General features: G+C 43.5%; 1 protein-coding gene across 5 annotated transcripts in view; it reads right to left on the reverse strand.

Moving 5' to 3' along the window:
* The window catches only part of POU6F1 (POU class 6 homeobox 1), a 40,398-nt gene extending 33,201 nt beyond the window's left edge, over nucleotides 1-7,197 (reverse strand). For 2 of the 5 annotated variants that reach the window (XR_015696062.1, XM_087710549.1), the window contains exon 1: nucleotides 6,804-7,194. The gene's annotated coding sequence lies outside the window, so the exon portion shown is untranslated. Of the gene's footprint in view, nucleotides 1-6,803 lie in introns of all 5 variants that reach the window. The other 3 variants (XM_087710551.1, XM_087710550.1, XM_087710552.1) reach the window with 3 other exon arrangements.
* Nucleotides 7,198-14,903: the final 7,706 nt, after the last annotated feature.

Below are 14,903 nucleotides of genomic sequence, written 5' to 3' on the forward strand. Positions count from 1 at the left end.
GTTATGCTGGAACAAACACACACACACACACACACACACACACACACACAAAGGGAGGGAGGAGGGAGGGAGAGAGAAAGAGAGAGAGAGATGGGAAATTATGAGAGTTGAAGTCCACATATATTAAAGTTGTCGAGGTTGAATAACATTGATATAAACTGATCTTCAAATCCTTCGGCAGAATTTTAAACTCTTCAAGTTATTGTCTGGAAGACAACTCAATATCTCCTTTCTCATCATCTACCTTTCTTCCCAAGGCTCTCTGTATTGGATTATTTTTATTCGGGTCAGGCTCTGTATCTGTTTACTTGTTTTGGACCCAGAGCTCCATTGCAAATGTTTTCATAACCTCACATACGGTCCCTGTACTGCCTTGTGGAAAGGTAATTGTCTTTATAAAAGACTTGATTCATTTTTTATAAGGAATATCTGTAATGCACTTATCTAGTTTTCTGGATGGCATTCACTCTTTGATGCACGGAGTTGAATTTTTTCAACACAGGAGGTCACAAATTCCAATCTCCGAGCTTCACAGTTCTCAAGAAAATTTTGAAACGGAGATGCTAACAGGCTTATGAGAACAGAGCTACCTTCCCAAAAGATTTTTAAGACTTCCAGCTTCAGTTTCTCCCATTTTCCAAAACTTGAGTTGTGTTAAGTCACTCTTCAGACAGTGATTGATTTGTGGTCATTTCCTGAGATAATTTAACGTCAGATTTTTTTTTGTCAACTAAGATGCTATTTTCATTGTTTGCCAATCACATCTACTTCCATCTGCTTATGCTATACGTGCAGAAAATCTGCCACTGTCTGCAGTTTGAAATCTTATAATGCAGAAACGCAAACATCATACTGTCTTAAAAAAAAAACTGGGATATAGCCAAGAGCTTTATGTATAACTTCAATGTATTAAAACCGCAGAGCCCCTTCAGATTCACTTAGGCCAACCTACAATCCCTCAAGGCAAACTATATATATTAAAAAAAAATCACATGCCAGCTCTGTAGCTCATCTTTGCTGTCCCTTTTCCTATGTTCCATTTCTCAACATCTTGCTCTTATCTGCTTTTGATATCTCTTTGGTGTCATCTTCCTTAAGTGGATTTCATATAAAAAAAGAATGGGAAAAAGATTAATGCATAGAGATTATTATCCTGTAAGCTCTGCTTTACAAGAAAGGAGAATTCAAACAATTAGTTAACTTAGAACAATGTCCTTATTTTAATTAGATTTACTACACAGATACTGATAGACAGACCTACACACTTACCATTATGCCTACATATAATTTTACCAGTTTGGGCCACCTCACCTATGAAAAATTATCATGCATGCAATCATTTATTTGTCCTCCAAAGCCAAAGAAACTAAAATTACAAAACAAAAAAGAATAACAATATCAAATAAATGCCTGATGGTTTCAAAGGTGTGGAAGCTGCAGCATTGTGCTTGTGTGCCTGCAAGAGATTTCTAGGGGTTTTCATTGATACACAAGATCAATGAATCAGGATCACCAGTTATGTGGCAGCATAGATTTATTCAAGCCTATACACAAAAAGATGACCTTACTCAGAAACTGAATGGAGAACTTGCCCACTTAGAATATTCAAACAGGAATAGGGTTTAGAAGAGCAGTCAAAACTTGAGAGTATGCAGAGTTAAATGTGTCATCAGCTTAGAGTCGTTGCATTCCCAAAAGTGCTCCAAATCCAACTCTTCCCGAATTCCTTATCTGGCACCAATTTATTGTTGAACTTTAGTGGACCAGATTCTTGGGTATAGGCTTGAATAAATCTTCTATGCTGCAACCTAACTGGTGGTCCAGATTCTTTGCACCCAATATAGGATGCTCCATTAATGCATTTCCACTGTGCTTATAATGGGAAGTCCTGAACCACATTCTTTTATTGGCTTATCTAACACTGGCTTGGCAAATAATTATGGAATCCATCGGTAGTATAGGTAGTATCTCAACTTACAACCACAGTTGAGCTCAAAATTTATGTTGCTGAGAAATTTGTTGGGTGAGTTTTGCCCCATTTCACAATTTTTCTTGCCACATTTGTTCAGTGAATCACTGTAGCTGTTAAATTAGTAAACATGGTTGTTAATGGAATCTGGCGGCTTCCTCGTTGACTTTGCTTCTCAGAAGGTTGCAAAAGAGGATTGCATGACTCCAGGACACTCCAACCAACATATATGTGGGTCAGCTGTCAAGCATCCGAATGTAAATCACATGACCATGGGAATGCTGCAATGGCCGTTAAGTGTGAAGAGTGGTCAGAAGTCACTATTTTCAGTGCTGTTTTAACTTCAAACAGTCACTAAATGAATAGTTGTTGAGGACTACTATATCAAGGTATATGAAGTCTTGATGATAGACCTATGTTATTCAGGTAGTCCTCGACTTACACTTAGTTGTCTAATTCATTTGAATGCACCAGTGGCTTCTGTGACTAACACTGCCCCAGTACCTCCTGTGGCCTATTCTACATCACTTCCAGCTCCACCAGTGGCCTATTCTACATCACTTCCAGCTCCACCAGTGGCCTATTCTTCATCACTGCCAGCCCCACAAGTACAGAGGCCCTTGTCACCGGCTAGATCCCAGCGTAGCCAGTCCCGTCTCTGAAGATGGGGCTATTAAGGATGCTGAGTTTTCTGGGGATGAGGAGGCACCACCAAAATAAACAAATAAACAAATAAATAAACAAGCAAACAAATAAATAAAAATACCATTTTTGGGTTTGTTCCAACCTGCCCACTTCAAGATTTTGCTGACCAAGGCCAAATATCTGCTACCGTCACAGCAAAGAATTTTACAATGTAGCCACTGACCTGGGACAGCTCCTTCAAGTTCCGAAGGGTGACACCCCGATAGCAGCCCTTCACTCAGCAACCAACATTCCGGGTTCCCAGGAGGATGTCCTCAAGCTGGAGGACAAGAGGGACGACCTCACGATGCAACGTGTGCATCAAGCGGCGGCTTGGGTGGTCCGAGCTTCCACGTCCGCATCGTTCTTCTCTCATGCCTGCCTGTTTTGGCCATCAAGACCTTAATAAAATAGTGGCTGCCATCTAATTTACGGCTGACGCCACATTTAATTCCACTCTCTTTGCCTCGAGGGCAATGGCCGCCTCGGTTGCCTCCCGCCGTCTGCTTTGGCTCCACCAGCGGCAGGCGGATATGAGGCATAGGTGCAGCTAGCCTCTGGCCATTATATAGGGGGGTGCCTGTTTGGAGGGGCTCTAGAGCCACTTCTTATTGAGGACAAGGACAAGCGAAAAATCTTGCCGTCCACTTCCAGAAAGGGGTCTTGCTACGTGCTACTCCATATTCTAGGAGGCAGCCCTTTCGGGCACAAAGATGGGCTGGAGAAATATGACTTCAGGGGCCAGGTGGGGGTGCCGCCAGAAGCAGCACCAGCAGTTCTTTCGCTACCAGAGGGGCAGCCAGGCCAAGAAGACCTTTCTTCTTGGAGGTCGTAACTCCCAAAAACCATAGATCCCAAGGGGTCCCCATTCCCATTGGGGGGCGGTTGCAGTACTTTGCAGACCAATGGGATGCTACTATCAAGGACGACTGGGTATAAAGGACCATTAGGTGGTCCACCGCTACCCCACGTGGGACTTGCCCACGGTTTTGTCTGTCCTAACGGACGCCCCCTTTGAGCCCATTCGGTCATTGGAACGACAGTTCCTCTCTTGGAAGGTGGCCTTCCTGGTGGCCATCACATCCGCCAGGAGGCTCTCGGAGCTGCAGGCGGTCGGTAAGGGAGGATCTTTGCATCTTCCACACTGACAGGGTAGTGCTTTGATTAGATCCTTCCTTTACGCCAAAGGCCTCATTGTGGTTCCATAGAGCGCAAGAGGTAGTTTTGCCCAACTTCTGCCCCTCTCTGGTTCATCCCTTGGCACAAGCTGGATGTGCGAAGGGTACTTAAGATTTATATCTCTTGTACCTCCGAATTTAGGAGATCCGAATTGTTGTTTGTCTCCTTTCAAGCTGAGACCCTAGGTAGGAAAGTGTCTGCCTCTACCATTGGCAGGAGGCTCCGCAGTTGTATAGCCAGGGCATATGCTTCCCAGCATTGGGCTGTACTTAAGGGCATAACAGCGCACTCCACCAGAAGTGCGGCTATGGCAGCAGCCTGGGCCACCCAGGCGTCTCTCGAAGAAATCTGCCGGGCAGCCACCTGGGCTTCCCTTTCTCCATTCATTTCAAATTATAAAATTGATAAATTTGCGTCTGTGGACGCAGCATTTGGCCACAGGGTCTTACAGGCCATTCATTCTACTGCACCTGTTCCGGATCAGACTGGTTCCCTCCCATGGGGAAATGTGGCCTTGGGTATGTCCCATGTATGGATGCTATCTCCACCTCTATTGAGAAAGGATGTTGGTACTTACCTGATAGGCCTCTTCTAATAGGGTGGAGATAGCATCCATCCCCTCCCTCTCTGAATAATCTCGTTGCTATACCATTAGTGCTATGCGTTACAAAGAGCTTTGTATTCAAAAATTTTACTGTAAATATGTGGTTCATTTCTCTGGTTTGAGAAGTTTGTTTACCAAAATGTTTGTGCGATGACACATTGAGTTTGTCTAAGTTCTTCTTCACCGAAAAGCTGGGTAAGGCTAGCAACAAGGAGCATGTCTTAACTATCTTTTATCAGACTCAGTCCAATCAGAAGGCGGACAATGTCAATCCATGTATGGATGCTATCTCTACCCTATTAGAAGATGCCTATCAGGTAAATACCAACGCCCTTTCTCTCCACATCTGGATTGCTATGCAACACGATTTTTAGAATGAAGCTGTTCAGGACAGTACGGATAAGAGCAATATGGTTCATATGGCTTTTACCACCACATTTAATAGCCTTTAGTCTTTAGTTTGTTGCTAAGTCTGTAAAATGTAGAGGAAGCAGGGAGGGAAAGGGTATTGAGAAGCTGTTGCGGAATTTGTGTCCTTTGGCCTTGATCTCCTCATTCCTTAGTTTCAGATTTCACAGGATTTAAGCAATGATTTCAAGGCTAACCATTATGTGACTGAATGAAAGATCTACCGCTTTCAAGGATTTTTAGGCAGATTTTCCTGCGCAAAGGACTAAGTATGGGAGCAGACATATCTGATCCTTTGCTCCAAATGTATATCATCTGATAAAAGCTACTACCACTTACTGTATTAGCAACAGATTGGAGAGAAAAGGGGAATAAAATATGGAGCAGTTACCCTTTCTTTTTTGCCCCAGTGCTGCAATTGAAAAACATCACCAGATGTCACTTTTCAATCCCCCTACAAACTCTCCCTCCCTCCCTCTCCCCACTCGCCCTGATGCTTTGAAGGCTACAGCCACATAGCTAAGCCTCCCCATTGCAGTCGATAGGGGTTCCTGAGTAGACAGATTGCTCTGTACAGCTAATAAATTGGTTTCCTTGTTTATATATACCCCGTAATAACCGCCAATCCGTCTGCAGAATAACCTCCAAGGGCGCACAGAAGATCCTTTGCGTCGGATTTTAAAGATAATACGAGCCACCATAAACGGGATCGCCTTTGCCTTTACACACAGCGCAGGTCTCGGTTTTGTTGGCAGCGTTTCTCTTTTCTCGAATTTTCTCATTATTTATGTATTTAGGGCCGACCTCCGGCTCTGAACAGAAGCTCCATGGCTGCGCTCGGGCTCCACTCCGAGCACTCGCGAACTCCCAGAATTTCTCCTTTCTGTTCGCTGCCCGCTCCTCCACCCCATCCGCAGCCCAACTCAGCTTCGCTCTCCCTTCTTGGTTGGAGAGGAAGTTCCGTTCTTTTCCCACCTGCCTCAACGTCAGTGCACCCACTTCGGGCTGCGAAACACCAGTTTCGCACCTCCTTACACCACCACCCCACGCAGACTTTGCCCAGGTCAAGTTCTCGCCCGCCACCGCCTCCTTGCCCACCCATCCCCAATGCTCAACTCTTCAACTCCCAGGGGAAGCTGAAAAGGAGCGCCCTCCTCCAGGCGGCAGCCCTTCATCCTCCCCAGCCTTCCTCTGGATGGCATGAACGACCTCCCCTCAAGTGGCTCCCCCGACCCACAGATCCTGACAGGGAGCACGATCCGGTTTCCCACTCCCCACCAAAACCATGTTCCCCGCACGCCCCAGCGAGATCTACCCCGAGGTGGGTTGCTTTTCCCGACAGTCCCGTTTTCTGAAAACCCAGAAACGCCGACTTTTCCATACCTCCCCTCCCACCCCATCGCACCCACAGCTTCCCCTGCAGCCCGTTGCCATCCCCCGGGACTAACCCTGTCCCCTTTCCCTGTTTCCCCCACTAGCCCGATATTCCCAAGACTTCCTCCGCCACCTCCTCCCTCTCTCTTAAGCAGCCTGTCCCGGTCCCGCCAGGCTCCGGCATCCAAGCGACGGGTTGTCCTCCAAAGCTCGATTTCCACCCCCCCCCCATTTATTTGGGAGGGGAAGACTCCCCCCTCCAAGACCCACTTCTGTTTGAGCGAGCACCAACTTCCCGGCCGTCTCCCAAATACCCCGAGCGATCGATCGGACTCCCTTGGCTTAAGCCTCTCCATTATTTTGGTGAGCCCCCTCCCCAATCGGAACCCCCCCCCAAATAATATATTTCCAGACCACATACAACTCCGTCTGCCCTCATTCCCTTGCGCCCCGTTCCCTGTTTTCTCCCCTCTCTCTTTATCATAAATATATAAATTATGCTAATTAAGACCATTGCATATTCACCGAACCGGGTCCCCCCCGCCCCCGATCCACGCCATACCGGCCCGCCGCACCCCCACTCACCGCTGTGCAGCCGGGAGAGAACGCTTGTCCCCCCAAGCCCGGGCTGGGGCTCCGCCGAGCCGATTTCCCCCACCTCCCCACACTTTTTTTTCCTTGGGAATGATTAAAAATTCATCTCACAGCAGCTGGAGCGAAGGTTCCTGCACACACAAAAAAGGGGGGAGGGCAGCGCTCCCACCCACCCCCAGGCCCAGCCGGCCTCAAATCCTGCTGGAACCGCAGCCCCCGAGGGTTTGCATCAGGGATGCTCCCTCCCCATCTCCAGGTACAGCCAGCAAAGCTCTTGCCCCGCCTGGGGGGGCTGGAAGGCAGGGGCAGATTTTGATACTCGGGATTTTTTAGCTGCTGCGTCATGAACATAATTTATGCAAAGGCCTTTGCCGCATCCTGCATAACTCCGAGGTTGCCGCTAGGTGGAGCAGAGAGCCCCCTCCCCTTTCCAGCCGGCTTCCCCTCCGGCCCGTCCCATTTCCCCACCCACAACTCTCAACGCGAGGAGGGCTTCTTGGGCATATATAATATATTCCTTCTCTTTTCCTTTTTCCCCCTCTTCCGTTCTCATCAAGTCAGAGAAGGGGGTGGGGGGATGAAAGCTGCCCAAACTGAAGGCATTTCAGTAGCGTGTGTTTTTGATGCTGTCTAAACCTCTCTCAGCTTCAGACAGTGATGTACTATAAAGGCAGATCTGATCTTCCCAATCCTGCCAATTGCTTTTGGAGGAGGTCTGGGTGATTTTTTTTTAAAAGTTCAACTGGATTACTGCAGTCAGCCTAACAAAGGACAGGTAAACAAACTGCAATGACCTAGAGAATTAAAGCAGAAATCCAGTCGTGGTGTACAGTATCCTAGTCTAAAAGTAACTCCCATTAGTATGCTGCCAGTATTCTTTCTCCAGCAAAGGTCTGTGCTGTAGCTTAAGCAAAAATTCAGTTCTTCCATGCCTGAGTATTTCCACTGCTACAGATAGACTATATAGTTGGTTTACATTGGGAGATGGTTAGAAATTCAGTACAAAAAAACTACCTATAGGTTCAGCAAAGGTAAGGTAACGGTTCCCCTCACACGTATGTGCTAGTCGTTCCCTACTCTAGGGGGCGGTGCTCATCTCCGTTTCAAAGCCGAAGAGCCAGTGCTGTCCGAAGATGTCTCTGTGGTCATGTGGCCAGCATGACTAAACGCTGAGGAACTTCCCACCAAAGGTGGTCCCTATTTTTCTACTTGCATTTTTATGTGCTTTTGAACTGCTAGGTTGGCAGAAGCTGGGACAAGTAACAGGAGCTCACTCCATTACGCAGCGCTAGGGATTCGAACTGACGACATTTCTAATGGACAAATTCAGCGTCTTAGCCACTGAGCCACTGCATCAGTAAAAGAGAAGAGGAAAAAAAGAAAGGAAAGGAAGGAAGGAAAAAAGAGGGAAAGAAGGAAAGAAAGAAAGAAAAAGACCGACCTATACAGAACTGTATTGCTATTTGCTTGATAAGAAAAGTAGATAATTCTGGTGTTCCCTGGGAAACAATAAACTAATCTCCCCTTTTCAATGGCAAATTGTCGTTTACCTGACTTGTCAGCCCTTCAGGGTAGGCCAAGTCAAGGGACAGATTTGGCAGTGATCCCAAGAATGTGCCTTACGAGTAGTCCTGAACTTACAACTACATTTGAGCCCAAAATTTCTGATGTTAAGCAGAACAATTGTTAAGTGAATTTTGCCCCATTTTATGACTTTTCTTGCCACAATTGTGAATCTGGCTTTCCCATTGACCTTTCCTTGTCAGGACATCGCAGAAGGTGATCACATGACCCTGGATATATTGCAGCCATCCTAAATATGAGTCATTTGCCAAGCACCCAATGCGACAATGGTTGTAAGTCTGAAAAATGGTCATAAATCACTTTTTTCAGTGCCTTTGTAATTTTGAATGATCACTAAATATACTGTTGTAAATCGAGGATCACCAGTATAATAGTACGGTAGAATAACAAGTTTGAAAGTCCTTCAGAGATTTCCTGTTTCCCACTTTATATTGAACAAAATCAAGGCAGGGTTATTTTGAGTTTCTTTCTCGTGCTTTCCTCTCTCTCAGAATGGAGTCATATTTTCTCCAAATTCCCTTAAGAGTTGGCTCATTTCTTCCTCATTCCCAAGATCAGGTCTACATTCCTTCACACTTCTACCCACAGAGACCACAATTCAAGTTATTTCTTTACACTGCTTATCTATCTTATCATTCTGTGATTCTAAAGGCCTTAAATCATAAGCTTTATTCTGGAATTTAGTGGCAAGAAAAGATGATTGCCCCAACTTTGTAAATCAACAAAAGAGACAATATATGATAACTTGCAGTACAAAACTTGGTTAGGATTTTGTATTCCGGAAATGACCCAGAAAAGGGTCATCGTGGGAGGGCTAGTTTAACAGAGAACCATTGAGCTTTCTACACAATATTTCAATCAGCATAGAGAAAATATCACGTGAATAAAAGTATTTGCATATGAAAGTAGCCCTCGACTTATGACTTGCAACCAGAGATGGTATTCAGCCAGTTTGAACCGGTTCTAATGTACTGGTAGTGGAAATTTTGAGTAGTTTGGAGAATCGGCAAATACCACCTCTGGCTGGCCCCACCCTCCCGCCCCCATCATTCTCTGTCCTATATTCCCTTGTTTTTTTAACTCAGCTGATTCGCACAGGAGAGCAAATTGCCGCACCTCAGCTGAGCTAAAAAACAGCTTAGCTCACCAGCGCTGACACTAAGGGCGGTCTTTGAGTGCTGCATGCGCGCAAAGCGCACTCCCATAGAACCGATAGGAAAAATTTTGGAATCCCACCATTCCTTTAGTGACTGTTCAAAGGCACAATGGGACTTATGACTGGTCCTTGTATTTATGACCGTTGCAACATCCCCACGGTCATGTGATCAAAATCCAGGCCCTTGGCACCTGGCATGCATTTATGATGGCAGCATCCCAAGATCATGTGACGATCTCCCTAATCAGCTTCAGACAAGCAGAGTTAATGGGGGAAGCCTGTTTCACTTAACAGGCACATGATTCTCTTTAACAATTACAGTGATTCACTTAGCTGTCATGGGAGGGGGAGAAAGGTCGTAACATTGAGCCCAACTCACTTAACAATCACCTTGCTGAGCAATGGAAAGTCTGGTCCAATCGTGGTCATAAGTTAAGGATATCTGTAATTTAAGTTATCATTTCCGGTTCCACCACAAATCCGCGAAGCCCTTATCCACGGAGACATAAGCGTGAAGACTAATTCACGCCAGTCGAAGCGCTAAGGAAAAACGCGACCCTACCGCGATGACATCGCGGAGGGCAAATCCGTGCATTCCCAAGCACTCAGTACCCTAAACCTAACCCTAAACCTAACTCTAAAACAAACCCTAAAACAAACCCCTAAACCTAATCCTAACCCTTACCTTAATTGAAATCGGCTTTCTGCCGCGGCGCTGTTTTAAAGCGCCCTTCTGTTGCCGCGCTGTTGTCGCAGCGGTGATGACGTCGCGGCTTTAGCGACGCGATTTTATCACCGCTATTTTGACGAGCGCGGTTTTGTCGTGCCACGATCATTTCCTATCCGGCTAGACCTTTGTTTCACCTAATTCAGTACTGTACTATAACTGCTTGGTGGCAGTGTCCATTCTGAGACTAAATTTGAGACCTTTGCAAAACATCGTTGCAGGCTGCATTCTGTCAAAGAAATGACAGCAATGTACATTGGTCAGCCTCTAAAAATTTGGCATGTGAGAGTACAAATCATTGTTGACTTCTTTGAGCCAAAGAGTCTGTTTTACATTGGATAAACACACCAGATCAAAGCTGTGCTCTGAGTAAATGAATGAAGAAAGGAGATGAGCATTTAATGGAAACAAATTAGGGTAACAACTGAGAGCTGAATTTATAGCTTCCAGAAATTTAGTCCCGTTTGCCATATATAGCCAGCTACTGCTTTTCTAAACATGAAAGTAAACCACATTTTCCATCAAAGCAAATGTTTAGGGGAAAAAAATGGTTGTCTGCATCCAGATCCATGAAGCATATGAACATTAATATTATTCATGTTCTTTTTCTGTAATGTATACCCAAGTAACATTGTCAACATTTTCAGTAACAACTGAATCCATTATGGTAAAATGCCTCTGCTCTGGTACAGCTGGTTTTCAGACATCATATTGCAATTCAGCTAAGAACTTAGTTTGCATAGGCTGCCTGGTGATTATGAATATTTAAATACATCAATCTCACTGAATTTAGACTCATTTACATACATTGGCATACTATTAATATAATACATTCAGGAAAATAGAGCAATTATTTTTTAGCTCAATCAAGAGAGCAGCAGAAATTCTTTCTAAAGCAATATTTTAGAAAGGGGGGCAAAATATACTTTAAAAAACGAAAGCTCTTTCTTTATAGATGTTATCAAATGTATGATGTAGAAATCTTCATAGATCTTTATTCCTTTTGCAATAAATCTATTTATTGAGGTTATTGTAGTTAGAGATGGCTCCTCTGTCATAGTCAAAATTCCCTTTTATACATTCTTTCTGCATTCTGTGACAGGTATTCTTTAACTGCTGCAATTCTTTATTATCTATATGCCCATTTTGAAACTTCCTGATGTTATTGCTAATCTACACTTACATATGTTCAACAGTAAAGCTGAATTTCTCCTAAAATGTCTTTTCATTTAGATATTGTATGAGTACTAAAAAATAGCAAAAATGTCCAAGTGAATTATAGATCTTTTTCAAGGTAATAAATGGTGCTTAACATAAAGATATAAGGGACTATAAACCTAACAGTAGTGTAAACATATGTAATACTCTGTTTCCCCGAAAATATTGCAACACAGCAGCAGCCATGAGGTGACCAGGCTCGCTGTCTCCCGCACCTCAAAAACAATAAGACCGCCCTGAAAATAAGGCCAATTGCTTATTTCAGGAGTCAAAAGAAAATAAGACCCTGTCTTATTTTCAGGAAAACATGGTGTATGTATTTGTGTATGTGAAATATATCTATCTATTGATATAGAGCTATAGAGATTAGATAATCATGCTGCAGCTTGATTCTACAGTTGTTGAATTTCATTTTTTTTCTCATTAAAAATGACAAAGTGAAAACAGAATTTTAGAAATGTCTGTAAATTTATTAAAAAGAAAAAAAAACCTGAAATATTACATTGGCATAGGTATTCGGACCCTTTGCAACAACACTTGAAATTTAACTAACACACATCCCGTTTCTCCTGATCGTTGCTGCCATATTTGCACACCTTGATTGGAATCTACCTGTGGCAAATTAAATTGATTGGACATGATTTGGAAAGGCACACACCTCTCTATAGAAGGCCTCACAGCTGACAATGCATACTGTAGCAGAGCAAAAGCCATGAGGTCAAAGGAACTGCCTGCAGAGCTCAGAGACAGGATTATTGCAAGGCACAGATCTGGGGAAGGCTTCAGTAAAATTTCTTCTGCACTGAAGGTTCTTAAAAGCACAGTGGCCTCCATAATTCTCAAATGGAAGACATTTGGCACAACCAGGACTCTTCCAAGTGCTGGTTGCCTGTTGAAACAAAATGGGGGAAGAAGGGCCTTAGTAAGAGAGGTGACCAAGAGCCTGATGTCACTCTTACTGAGCTTCAAAGATCCTGTGTGGAGATAGGACAGAGTTCCAGAAGGACAACCATCACTGCAGCCCTCCACCGATACAGTATACAAAACAGTTGGTGTACACCAGATTGAGGAAGACTATAGTGTACAGAGGATGTTACAAGAAGTGATGTTCTTTTCTCTTATACATTATTGCCTCCCTTTGAAAGCCTCTGTCCACAATTTCTAATTTAAGAGTGAAATGGAAAAAGTTTTTTCTTTGGGTTCATTTAACTGAAAAACTGGAAGACAAGGAGATGAGAGATTTTCACAGAGGAAAAACTGGATATTCACACAGCTCAATCAGCAAACTGATTTAAGTGTCCGATTAAGTATTAAGTATTTACTTGGGACGTGGTGGCTAAGATGCTGAGCTTGTGGATCAGAAAGGTCGGCAGTTTTGTGGTTCAAATCCCTGGTGCCGCATAACAGAGTGAGCTCCCGTTACTTGTCCCAGCTTCTGCCAACCTAGCAGTTCGAAAGCATGTAAAAATGCAAGTATAAAAATAGGAACCACCTTTGGTGGGAAGGTAGCAGCATTCTGTGTACCTTCGGCATTTAGTCATGCTGACCATATGACCATGGAGATATCTTCAGACAACGCTGGCTTTTCAGCTTTGAAAGGGAGATGAGTACCGCCCCCTAGAGTCGGGAACGACTAGCACAAGTGTGCTAGGGGAAACTTTACCTTTATTTACTTGGGGGGGGGGGGGTTGGACTAGATGACCTACAAATTCCCTTCCAACTCTGTTATTCTGTTAAATATAAGAATCCCCTATCAGCCATAAGAATCTTTCAAAATATTCCTGTCTTTTGGGGAAATAAAAACAGTTTCTTTTCTATTTATCAAATATGACTGGAAATGGATAAAAATTCAGGAGATATTTTCAGCATTACCTCTAACCCAGGGGTAGTCAACCTTTTTATACCTACCGCCCACTTTTGTATCTCTGTTAGTAGTAAAATTTTCTAACTGCCCACCGGTTCCACAGTAATGGTGATTTATAAAGTAGGGAAGTAACTTTACTTTATAAAATTTATAAAGCAGAGTTACAGCAAAGCCCTACCGCCCACCATGAAAGCTGGAACGCCCACTAGTGGGCGGTAGGGACAAGGTTGACTACCACTGTTCTAACCTAACAAAAAATATTGTAGATATTTTCTGCCTTTCCTTCAACTTTTTGTGCATAAAGAAAAAAAATGCTAGGGAAATGCAGAAATGGTTTCAATGGGAAGAGAAGCTCATCTGGATTCCATTTCTCTCTACCCAGGAAAATCCTGAGAATGAGACAATCATTATCTCTGACAACTTAGCTCTTGCTTTCAAACTCTTTCTCCTTTTAAGTGAGCAGCCGTAATGAATTTGCAGCAAGCCTGCAAATTTACTCTAAATTTATCCAGGACTCTCTCCCACTTTTTAAAATAAGAATATTTTTCTACTCATGAATTATTTAAGCTTTGTGCCTAACAGTTCATTCTGCACATTCACGAGTCTTCAACAAGAGTTGAAGTTTTACAGCAAGGAAATAGAGAGTGTTGATCAGAAAGCTTAAGACCGTCTAAAACAGAGGAGAAAGCCTTTGGTTCTCTAGCTCAGGGCTGAGCAATTAATTTTTCCAAGAAACTGGGACCGGGCTAAACCAATGCACTTGTTTACATTTAATTTCTAATTTCTGACTGACTTCACATGGGCCAGACAGGGACAACTGAATGGTGGGATGTAACCTGGGGATGTAAATGCTCAGGTGTGCTCTAGATTTGCTAAAGACGACTTGCCGTTAACCATGCTGGGTTCTGCAATTCATTGTTTACTATGATTACCAACCCTGTTATTTTAAGTGTGGTTTATGGGTTCCCAAAACCATCTTAGGTGTCTACAAACACTTTTTTTTGCCAGATATTAAGGATATTTGTAAAAGTATTGAACACTACCAACATTAACAAAATCACCATCAGTCAATTGAAAAAGGCAGTTTTATTTGGAACAGCTTACATCTGGCAACAATGTCTTTAATGCTATGAAACAACATCTGCCTATCCCAGATCCTAGTCAATAGGTAAATAAAATTTCCAAATATAATCTAAATATCTAGCTAACTCTGCGATCAACCATAATAATACACCTTATGTCTACCAGAGTCCTTGAAATCTCTAATAAAAGCCGCCTCTGTCCTTAATCTGTCTTACATAGATCACTGCCTGAATGAACTCATCTATATTTACATAGAAATCAGACTGCATTCAGAGCTTGCTGTCAATTACTATCGATTATATACTGTCGATTATAAAGTACCTTTTGGGAGGTGAGTCGGTCATAACTTCTAAAAATCAATAAATGACCAGTTGTAAGTTGAGGACCAGCTAGTAATGGTGTTTTTTCCCCTTGTATTTTCTAGTGCAATGAATCCCTCCCCATTCCGTTCACGTTGGA

This window comes from Thamnophis sirtalis, unplaced genomic scaffold (assembly GCF_051295495.1).
Source record: "Thamnophis sirtalis isolate CommonGarterSnake01/CBP01778 unplaced genomic scaffold, rThaSir2_p1.2 scaffold_3, whole genome shotgun sequence".
NCBI classification, from domain to species: Eukaryota; Metazoa; Chordata; class Lepidosauria; order Squamata; family Natricidae; genus Thamnophis; species Thamnophis sirtalis.